Source organism: Pinus tabuliformis, chromosome 7 (genome assembly GCF_031772625.1).
Source record: "Pinus tabuliformis cultivar Carrire ecotype Pingquan chromosome 7, CPIR1, whole genome shotgun sequence".
Lineage (NCBI taxonomy): Eukaryota > Viridiplantae > Streptophyta > Pinopsida > Pinales > Pinaceae > Pinus > Pinus tabuliformis.
The window spans coordinates 2041152466-2041164596 of record NC_142293.1 but is presented as its reverse complement, the minus strand read 5'-3'; the positions used below and the strand labels follow the sequence as shown (position 1 = coordinate 2041164596).

Below are 12131 nucleotides of genomic sequence, written 5' to 3'. Positions count from 1 at the left end.
TGCAAGAACTCCACATCAAAATGTAGTGGCTGAAAGAAAAATTCAAACAGTGAAATAAATGGCAAGAACCATGCTCGTTGAAGCTCAATTATAACATAGATTTTTGGGAGAATTAGTTTACACAATAATTTATATCTTGAATGGAGAAAAAATAAGGGTAATGATACTAAAAAACCCTATGAACTATGGAAAGGTAAACTAACCATTGTTAAACATTTCAAAGTGTTTGGAAGAAAATTCTATATTAAGATAAATGAAGATGATTTAGGGAAATTTGATTCCATATTTGAGGACATAATTTATCTTGGATATGCATATAGAAGCAATGTATACATATGTCACAACAAAAGGACATGTAAGGTTGTTGAATGTACTGATGTAACGATAGATAGAATGTTTCCTCGAACCTAGGCACAACCAAACAACTATCAATGAGCACACAAAGAAGAAAATCAAAATGAAGAGCATGATGAGGAATAAGAAGAAGAACGTGAACCATTTCATCCAAAATCCCCGTCTAGGTATGACCAAATGAATCATCTAGATATCTAAATTCTTGAAGATAAGGAATCATCAATTCAAACTAGAAGGAATCTTGTTAGCATAACAAACGAGGCTAGCCTAGCTCTATTATCCCTCATGGAACCTCAAAAATTTTCTCAAGCCACTGAGGCTGAAAATTAAGTTAAGAGTTATGAATGAAGTACTAGAGCATATTGAGAAGAGTGAGACATGGGATTATGTTCCAATTCGTAAGGAAAAAAGTGTAATTGGAACCAAGTGGATATACAAAAAAAAAATTGAATGAGGATGGACACATAGTAAGGAAGAATGAAATACTTGTATGTAAAGGATATGCACAAGTCGAAGGTGTGGAATTTGAAGAGATAGTTTTTTCTAGTATCCAAACTTGGGGAAATACGAATTTTCCTAACCTTTATAATCTCTAAAGGGTTTAATGTTTATCATATGCATATAAATTGTCATTCTAAATGGAGAACTAGAAGAATAATTATATATTGCGCTGACGAAAGGATTTCATTTATTAGAAGACAAGGATTATGTGTGATCATTGATGAAATATTTGTATGGTTTAAAACAAGAACTTAAGGCATCGTAGTATAGATTGGATAAATATCTTCAACGGAAATGCTTCAAGAGAGGGGCAACAGATAGGAACTTTTATATCAACACTAAAATTGACAACTTAGTAATCATTGTTGTCTATCTAGATGACATAATTTTTGGAAGTGATACTAACGCTATGAGAAAGTGTTTTGCAATTAACATTTCAAAGGAAGATGAAATGTTTGTGTCGGAGGAATTGTCATTCATTCTTGGTTTGTAGGTTCATCCATTAGAAAAATGCATAGACCAAGTATCGTAAAGAAGTATTAAAGAAGTTTTGTATGGAAAGTTGTGGACTAATGAGCACTTCCATGACAACAACATGCAAGCTCAATAAATATGACAAGTCTCTAGAAGAAAACTAAACCATGTAAAGGTCCATGATTGGAAGCCGTCTTTACTTAATATGTTGGAATTATGACACATGTGTTGTGCTTGATGACAACCTGCTTGATGAAGCTTGTGAATGTGATGATAACAAGATGATTTTACAAGCTGCTACACATGTGACAAAGAGTTTGGGCAAAGACATATCAGTCGAGATATAGAAGAATGATGAAGGTGATATTTTGATAAATACATGAGGGTTTTGTGAAGCAAATCCACATACATACGTGGGTGTGAAGAAGAAAAAGCATGTACAATTTCTGCACCATGCTATCCTAACTACCCAAGGTCTTTACCACGGTATTGACCCATAGTAATGAGTGCAACAATGGATATTTCATCCCGTCTAAGAATACCATCGACATTACTAAGGATTTGACTTGTGGTATTCAATAAAGCCTAAGATTTATAAGGAGATGAAGATCAAAGTGTTTGGTGTAAAAATAGTGGGCTATTGATGAATTGTTTAAACTGAAATAAGGTTGCACAAGGAATGTAATGTGGGATCAAATCCTATAGATCTGAAATGGCTACATGATTTGTTTATGGGTTGATTTGTGATAACAATGTGCTAAATTTTGGTTGTTACTGGGTTTTCCAGGATTTGGATTTGACTGAAGTTTTGTTGTGAAACAAAGAAATGAGTCAATAATTACATATCGATGTGCTAGTTTTTCTCAATAAAGGCACCGACATATGCGGTTTTGCCTCTATATAGTTTCATATCAATTATGCATGATGGAAAGATCTGTACGTGGGCATGCTTCGTGAAATGCGTGTACACACATGGATGTATTTTGTAAGGGTGACGTACATATGCTAGGGTTTCTGAAGTATGTGAAATTAATGATGTTTGATTAGTCTTGTTATGAGTGTTTTTGTATGTTGATGAGGTCTTCCTCAAAATAATCAGTATGTGATAGTCCTCATGATGTTTAAAGGTTTGTAAATGAAATATTGAATTGGTGTGAATGATCTCTAAATAGATCAAAAATCTGTGATGAAGGATAGATGTTCCGATGGTTGATTTCAGTAGTGCAATGATTAAGTTTAGGGGTTCAGTGTTTCGAGATCTGTACGGAAGTATGTTCCATTGAAAGTGCGTATATACGTGGGTATGACAACAACATATATATTCTCACATGTTGTTGATCAGGGTTTGTAGTAGCAACAATTGGTTTTAGTAACAAAGAATGGGTTTATTATTGATAGTACATTGACATGATCTGTTTTGGTTTCAATTGATTTGTTGCAATGAGATTCATGTGATTGATTTGCTTTAGTTGATTCATTGATTTCTTGATGGTAGTGTGTCTAGTATGAAAATTTGATGAAAAGTGGCCTACAAGTTGATCAATTGGATCCAGTTTGAAACATTCTGAAAAGTGATCCACAACGAATTGAAGATAAGGGGGTTGTAGCTCCCTTCTAGTAGGTACTCAAAAATGGCAGAAGGTTGTAGCCTTCTGTAGGTGGATTCCTCTATAATCATACGATTCTTCACAAGTACAAGTTTGTAAAGAATACTTTTTTAAGAGAAGACATAGGCAACATGAGAGGTGGATTTTTCCCACATTGGGTTTCCACCCAAAAATCCTGGTCTTCATATGCGTTGACTATGTGTGTTGATTTATTATGTTCTTACTACACCTTTTTACTCTTTAACTAATTCCCAATGAAGGACTCATACACTGGTTCAAGTTCAAATAATGAAGAATTCATTGAAAAGATAGTTAACTCGATATATGTTCGTTGTTTGCATAATAGTAGCATACATATATAGGTTTACTCCATTAAAGTCACATAAAAAAATATAAATAGAAAACAAGAAGTTCAATTAAGTTTTAAAATACCAATTCACCCCCTTCCCCCGCCCCCTCTCTATATTTTTCCTAACAATTGGTATGAGAGAGGGTCGTTCGAAAGAAGCTTGATCTCTTGAAGGAAGATTCATCAAGATGAGGAAAAAAGAGGGAGAAACATCCATATGGCCACCACTGTTTCTTGTAGGTTTTCTGGGCCACTGTAATTCCTATAGGATCATCCTCTAGGTTTTTAGGGGATCGTGTAGGAAACACAATCATCACCTAAATTGAAGCAATGGAGTGAAAAAAACAATGGAATTGAAGGAGGGATGCATGGTAAGGAGTGGAGTAGATGGATAGGTGTGAGGCAGGGTTCCCTTTGGATCCTCTCTTTGCTCCTTGATTGTCTTCCTCGCCCACCTGCAAATAAATTTTTCTCTCTCTCTCTCTCTTTTTTTTTTTTTTTTGAGAAACACCTAGGCTGCCTAAGAGAGGTTTTCACCATAGATGTTTTCCCTCGGTGCCTCAGGGAAGGTTTTCACCTAAATCCTTATTCTTTTTTCTCTTTTTCTCAATTACCTAATAAGGGAGGAGTGGAACTTGCTCCACCATCATCACTCTCTTATTGATATTGTTTATGAAATCTTGCTTTGATAAAGGCCACTTGTGCATTTTTAATCGGTGTCCATTAACAAGCAATGGAATGGCTTTTTCATCTATAGTTCTGATTTGCACTAAACCATTATCATGGCATCTCTCACCGACATAAGGTCTGAGCCATCTTGTCCTTAGCTTGCACTTGAAGTCTTTATACCTAGAATAACATAACAATGCCGAGTACCCCTCTTGAAATTGCTTCTCCTTAATATGTATATCACGGCAGATCTTCCTCTGAGGCTGAACTATCTACGTATGTAGGAGGGTCTACATTCTAAATTCATCCAAGACATTCAAATGGAACAATATTTATTTTTTTGCATGACTGAGATCCAAATCTAGTTGGGCTACCATCCTCAATGTGTTATATTCAAACTCAATCGACAACAAATCCTTTTTCCCATAGATCATCTCATAGGGTGTAAATCCATTGGTGGTCTTCCATGTTGTATTATAAGACCACGTGGTCTCCACTAGTCTCTCTTCCAAATCCTTCGTGTTGTTGTTCACTACCTTGGTTAAGATGCTCTCCACTGCCTTGTTGGTCACCTCCTCTTGCAGATTAGGTTGTGGATGGTAAGGAGAGAAGGTCATATGCTTGATTTTGTGATGGCTAAGCAGTTCTTACAAATAGTAGAGTACGTTGGGTTCCTATGAAGTCACTCAACCTCGTCGGGGTACACCGTGGACTCCAGGCGGGCACCACCAGGAGTAGTGACAATATAAGCAAAGCATAGGCAAAAGAAGTGATCGTCATGGCGGCTACAACACTAATCCCTTCGAATGGCAGATGAAATAATGTCACCTCTACTAATAATAATAAGAATCCCTTCAAAGAGACAGAGTTATTGCGATCCTTATAAATCTAGTGAGGACGCCCTATTTTATAGCGCTCACGAGACATGTTGACCTTGGTGACATAAATAATGATGGTGGTACTTTCATACACATAATCCCGTTAGGTTAAACTTTAGGGTATTTTAAAATATTAGGTTAAATTTTAGGATATTTTAAGAATATTTTAACATTTGATTAAAAAAATTAAATTAAATATTAAAATATATATTTTAGGAAGAATAATTTATATTTTTATTGTATTATTTCACCATTAATAATTTGAAATATATATGATTCAATTAGTGTAGTCATATTCAAATACTTGCTACATGATACATTAAAGAAGTAAAAAAATAGAAAAAACATAAATACTAATTCAATGATAACTTTATTTTTAATTATTATTATTTTATTATTAACTATAAAGAATTAATAAGCAAGTCAAACATTTGTACATTTAAAAAAATATGGAACAAGATTTTGGAAAACAAAGATTTACCCCACTTTCTTATGCAGATTCTTAATGTAAATAGACTTTGTTACAATATCATGGATTAACAATATAGTATGCCTATGTTAAACACACATGGACAGCAAGAGAGATATGAAAGATAAATCATGCTGTACAATTTTATTAACAAGATATTTACATTTATAATACAGTATGTGACTCTTGGGTTTCAGATCCCAAGGTCTCTTGGACTACTTAGTCTTTTCGGCTTCCACACTAACCCATTTAGGATTAGGTGTCCAACATTTCCCCCTTAATCCGAAGGGTTATGTATGAGTCCAAGAAGAGAGCTGTAATACAAAATGTGCAAAAAATGCATGGCAGCACTAGGCTGAATGTGCTCTATGAAATGTTGGTATAAAGGGCGGTGGTTTAAGGATGACCACCAACACTAGAACGCTTAGTGCAGTTCCCGGAACTCTTCCAAAACTGGCAAGAAACTGAAGTTTTCTGCTAGAGGAAGTGATCCTATTGTTTTAAAGAGGGAAACCTTCAACCATAAAAGGGAGGTATCACCCCACATAAAAGGTAAAACTTCAACCTGAAAAGGGAAGTCTCAACCTGTGATGGTTTAAGGATGACCAACAACTTTGGAATTCTTAATGTAATTCCTGGAACTCTTCCAAAACTGGCAAGAAGCTGGAGTCTTCTGCTAGAGGAAGTGTTCTTAATCTGTGATGGTTTAAGGATGACCAACAACTCTGTAATTCCTGGAACTCTTCCAAAACTGGCAAGAAGCTGGAGTCTTCTGCTAGAGGAAGTGTCCCAAATTGCCAACTGAAGGCATGTTCAGGCATATTTGTCTCTGGCTACAACTCTGAAACTCGTGTGGCAGGTTGTGGCTTAGGCTCGCTTGATGTGACTTTGAAGCTTGTAGATGACCATCATTTCCCCCCCTGTCAGATACAAGGTGAGATGATGGAGAAAACTCGACTGCAAGACTGTTCAATATTCTGGAACAAGTTCTGACATGTGTTTGGAATATCTTCTTGGCTTTTGATGCCCATTGCCAAGAAGCGATCCATCCAAGATGAATCTTTTTTCTTGCAGGACGTTTGTTTTTGAAGCATATGTGTGAAGAATGGCTGGTTTTATGACAATGCTTACATGGATGAAGATCAAAACAGTGATCTTTCAAATGGCCAACTCGGTCACAGTGTTGGCATTTTACAATTTGTGGTTGTTGTTGTTACTGTGGAAGAGGAGTAGAATCTGGAACAGCTGAAGCTGAACTGTCATGAGGAGCAGGTGAACTGTCATGAATGAATCTGGCACTCTGAAATTGAATGGGCTTGGTGTAGTCTGGAATATGAAAGGACAAGTCCTTGTCATATCCAAGACCAGTTCTGTGCTTGTTGTGGACAAGCCATTCCCAAGGTCTGATGATGGGCTTGGGAAGTGCAGACTGAGTTTCTGCATCTGCATGTACAGCTGCTGCTTTATTGGGCATTGGATCTGAAACATTATTGACTTGCTGTTGATAGGTGGTTGTTTCAATGTTCTGAACAAAAACAGGTTCAGAATGATGTCTTCTTTTATGTAGCTCTTCTTGCTGTAGCTGTGATTCAAGCTGCAAAAAGTCGATCTTTTCATGTGCATTACGTAGGCAGCTCTGAATGTCACAGAGAGTGTCTTTGTTGATTTTGACTATGTTTTCGGCATTAGAATGTATTAGTGTGTTCAATAACTCTAATACTCCATAAAGTCTTCCCATTTTGTCAAGAAATCAAACTCTGTTTAACCTCTTTTTTTTTTCTTATAAAGAGAAGTTGAATATAATACCAAATCAACTTTCTTGTTGTTGATCTTCAAATGCAGTCCACCCCCCAAAACAACGTCTAGCCTCGTGATCAAAAATCCGCATTCACAAAATGGCAGGCAGAAGCACCCAAAAACAGTATCTGTGTTGGCTGATTAAAATTCAAAACAGGAATTTCAGGAAATCCATACCATCCCAAAAGAAGTAGGATAATTAGGCACCTGAATTTGACCCAAAACTTGAATGTTTAGGGCTGTATATATACACAAAACTGGAATTTCTATGCCTGCTGCCCACAACCATTAATTCGTTTTATATTCTGACTTTATTCCACGCTCCAGCTTTCACTTGCAACAACAATAATAACGCTCAGTATCAAACGAATCTCTGGTTTTTCTTCAGTTGTAAATCTTCCATGGCAGTTCCTCAGAAAGAAGGGACTGGACTGTAGCAGCAGCCCAAAGATGCATCAATATCGGAGACTAAAACTAAGGTGACTATGGCAGACGTAGAATTTGATGATGAGAAGATGGACGATAAGGTTTCCGAAGCAGTGGATATAAGTTCATCAAAGATCAGCGAGGAGGGAGCCTTGGACAGAGCTGAATCTGTTTCCAAAAGCGAAGGGCCCGTACACGCAGTCGATTCAGAAGACTCGAATATCAGAGTGGTCACTGCTGGTGACACTCCTTATACTTTAGCAAAGACATTTGAGGAGTTGAACCTTTCACCTGAACTACTCAGAGGTCTGTACTCAGAGATGGGATTTCAGAAGCCAAGCAAGATCCAGGCAATGTGGGATCCTTTGCAGAGATATAATGTCGTTGAAGTAGATCCAAATGCAAGTGTGCGAGTTGAACCAAAAGCAGGTTGACTGCTTGCACCACAAAGTTGACTCCCAAAAGCTGGCTGCATTTGTCCAAAAGTTCTTCCAATAGGACTTGATTGAGCGGGACATGGTGATCCAAATCCTCCAAATGCAAGCTTTTTTTCAAATACAGATGTTCCACCAATTGGAGTAGACGTCGTGGAACCAAATGCGGGTGTCGAAGGTGCACCAAAAGTTGGTGTCGAAGAGGTGCCAAACGCTGGAGAAAAGGTGCCAAACGCTGGAGCGGAAGAAGCCAGTGCCGATGGACGCAGAGTGAAGTGGTATTTAAACACGCATAAGAGCAACCTTCAGTATACGATGAGAACTAGTCCTCTGTTGAGTTTGAACTCTTGGGCAGCGACTGCTATAGTCTTCTGACACATCATATATCCTGTAGCATCTATGAACTCTAAAGCAGAAATCGTAGACCTTTAATGGTATTTATCGTCTGCTGCCCTTTTTTTAATTATTCAAGGAACAGGCCATAGAGTATGTTAGACAGGCAGTGAAAGAAGATAATGCCGGGAATTTTGCCAAGGCCTTTCCTCTTTACATGAATGCCCTTGAATACTTCAAAACTCATCTGAAGTATGAGAAGAACCCCAAGATTAAAGAGGCCATTACACAGAAGTTTACTGAGTATTTGCGAAGGGCGGAGGAAATCCGTGTTGTGTTAGACGATGGAGCTGGTGCAGGGCCTACTGCAAATGGTGATGCAGCTGTTGTGACCAGAGCGAAGACCAAGCCCGGCAACAAGGACGGGGATGGAGATGGAGAGGATCCTGAGCAAACGAAATTGCGTGCGGGCCTCAATTCGGCGATTATTCGCGAGAAGCCTAACGTGAAATGGAGTGATGTGTCAGGGCTTGAAAGTGCCAAACAGACTTTGCAAGAGGCAGTTATCCTTCCTGTAAAATTTCCCCAATTTTTCACAGGGAGACGAAAGCCCTGGAAAGCTTTTCTTTTATATGGAACTCCTGGAACTGGAAAGTCATACTTGGCAAAAGCTGTTGCGACCGAAGCAGATTCAATCGACTTGTAAGATTCAGGTTTCAAAACCTAAAGGCAGCTCAAAAAACAACGAAACAGACTCTCCCTGCTGTGATAAGCCAACCCATATGAGGATTTCTTTTACTGCAATTTCAAAAAACTGGAAAAACAATGGAAGGTTGTCTGTTCGTTTCACATCAGGTTCAGGAAGCTTCCATTGCACATGCCATCTCCAGCTTTCGTAATGATTTAACGTACTAGAATTGGACACGTATTCAGAATTGGAGGAATGTAACGTTTCAATGTTGGAATGTAACGTCTGACGAATCTCAGCTACAGCCAGAATTGAGGTAAGGATCGGATGTCTTCAATTCATAATCGCCACAACGTGGACCACAACATTTAATCAAACACAGTCATGCTCTGTCTTCAATTCATAATCGCCACCACGTGGACCGCAACATTTAATCACACACAGTCATGCTCTATCTTTAATGTTCAATTTAGGCAGCGTTTACCAAGATTCTCAGCAGAGTTTCAGGAATTGTATCCTCCGCGCAACCTTCAAATATACTCATGATTTTTATGCAGAGAAGGCGAAGCCCAAGGGCCATTCATTTTCAATTTCCCTTGTGTGGCTGTGGAATTTTGACATGGTCTGTCATAACAGGTATTCATTCACGACATCGAGTTGAACGCCAACTAACGCATCATACGCACACTTCTCAATTGTTCAATGCAGAGCCAATATACCAGCCAAGTCATTTAACCAAACACGGTGATGTTTTAAGCATTTACTTTGAGCATCGTTTACCACAGTTCTTAGCTTTCTGTAACCTTGAACAATCGAAGAATTGAAACTTGCAACAAGATCCATGTATTCGTGCTTATTTTCTTTAAACAGCACCATGCATCCACTACGTACCTCCAGACAATAAAACCCAGAACTCTCCAACCATTATACTGCAACTACATTCAGGGTAATGTGCATTCCTCTAGTTCCAACCGACGAGATGGAATGCAACATTGATGGCAGAATTGACCTGCACAGAAATGCCATAAAACAAGTGGCTCATATAATATGAGCAGGGCCAGAATTCGCCCGCTCTGATACCATGTTAAACACACATGGAAAGCAAGAGAGATATGAAAGATAAATCATGCAGTACAATTTTATTAACAAGAGATTTACATTTATAATACATTATGTGACTCTTGGGTTTCAGATCCCAAGGTCTCTTGGACTGCTTAGTCTTTTCGGCTTCCACACTAACCCATTTAGGATTAGGTGTCCAACAGCCTAAAAAATTGTAACTCATATGGCATTTGTTCGATTTTTTTTTATTAATCAATTTAATTAAAATTATAAAAGTAGCATAACTACTTTGGATAAAAATATAAACTTTTGATTTATTTTACTACTATGAATATTATAGAATATTTGCGGAGGTGAAATCTCTAATATCCACCTAATAGTTATTAATAATTAAATTAAACTTCTCAGAATCCTATCTCAAAATAGACATACCTATCGGTGTAATGACTAGTAAACATGGATCAATATCAAAATAATTATTTCATAATTCACCTTATAGTGTTGGAAGTTAAAGTTGTAAAGTATTCATGGGGTGATACATGACAAACAACCAAAGTGTCTCATTGTTATGGGAGACTCCCTCCTTCTTAATCAAGATTTAGTTAAGATCTCTTCTCCAAGGAAAAAAGACATTAAGAAGTCCTATAAAAGGAATTAGGAAAGCAAGTGAAGGGTTCTCTTCAATAGCATATTTCCACATTCTTGGTACCATCAATCAAAACAGTGAGACTCCCTCCTTCTTAATTAACATTTGGTCTACCAAAAGAATTAGGAAAGCAATTGAATGGTTCTCTTCAATATCATAATTCCATGTTCTCCTTACTGTACTATAAATAAGTGATAGGAATTTTTATTCTTTTTTTAAGATATAGATAGGCACTCCTTAATTGATTTTGTTGTTAGCCATAAACAAAATTGCATATGAATACAACATTTACATTCTCGTTTATAAAAACAAAATACACCTAAAATTGCTATGATTTAAAAAAGACATAAAAATTACCTAAATTATAAATTTAATCATAAAGGAGAAAGGTATTTTATGTTTTTCATCAATGACAAGGGTTACCTTCCTCAAAGAAAAATATGAGGCTTTTGAGAAATTCAAATCATTCAAGCATTTAGTTGAAAATGAAACTCATCTGAAAACCAATTTCTTGGGGACCAATAAAGGATGTGAGTTTATTTCCCATGAATTTAACATATTTTTTGAGCACCATGGAATTACAAGACAACTAATTATTGCAAGAACTCCACATTAGAATGGAGTGGATGAAAGAAAAATTAAAGCAGTGAAAGAAATGACAAGAACCATGCTCATTGAAGCTCAATTATCACATAGATTTTGGGGAGAATTAGTTTACACAATATTTTATATATTGAATAGATAAAAAATAAGGGTAATGATACTAAGAAACCCTATGAACTATGGAAATATAAAATAACCACTCTTAAACATTTCAAAGTGTTTGGAAGAAAATTCTATCTTAAGAAAAGTGAAGATGATTTAGGGAAATTTGATTCCATATTTGAGGACATAATGTATCTTGGATAGGAATATAGAAGCAAGGTATACATATGTCACAACAAAAGGACACATAAGGTTGTTGAATGTATTTATGTAACGACGGATGCAATGTTTCCTTGAACCTTGGCACAACCAAACAAATATCAAGAAGCACACTAAGAAGAAAATCAAAATGAAGGGCATGATCAGGAATAAGAGGAAGAAGGTGAACCATTTCATCCAAATCCCTGTCTAGGTATTACCAAATTATCATCTAGATATCTAAATTCTTGGAGATAAGGAATGAACAATTCAAACTAGAAGGAATCTTGTTAGCATAACAGGCAAGGCTAGCTTAACTCTACTATCCTAGATGGAACCTCAAAAATATTCTCAAGCAAGTGAGGATGAAAATTAGGTTAAGGGTTATGAATGAAGTACTAGAACATAATTAGAAGAATGAGAGATGGGAGTATGTTCCAATTCGTGAGGAAAAGAATGTATTTGGAACCAAGTGGATATACAAAAAAAACTGAATGAAGATGGACACATAGTAAGGAACATAGAAATACTTGTATGTAAA

The 12131-nt window shown here is 36.8% G+C and overlaps 1 pseudogene; it reads left to right on the top strand.

Annotated features, from left to right (window-relative positions):
- The first annotated feature begins 8431 nt into the window (after nucleotides 1-8431).
- LOC149256713 (protein SUPPRESSOR OF K(+) TRANSPORT GROWTH DEFECT 1 pseudogene) lies at nucleotides 8432-8997 on the top strand (annotated as a pseudogene).
- The last annotated feature ends 3134 nt before the right edge of the window (nucleotides 8998-12131 follow it).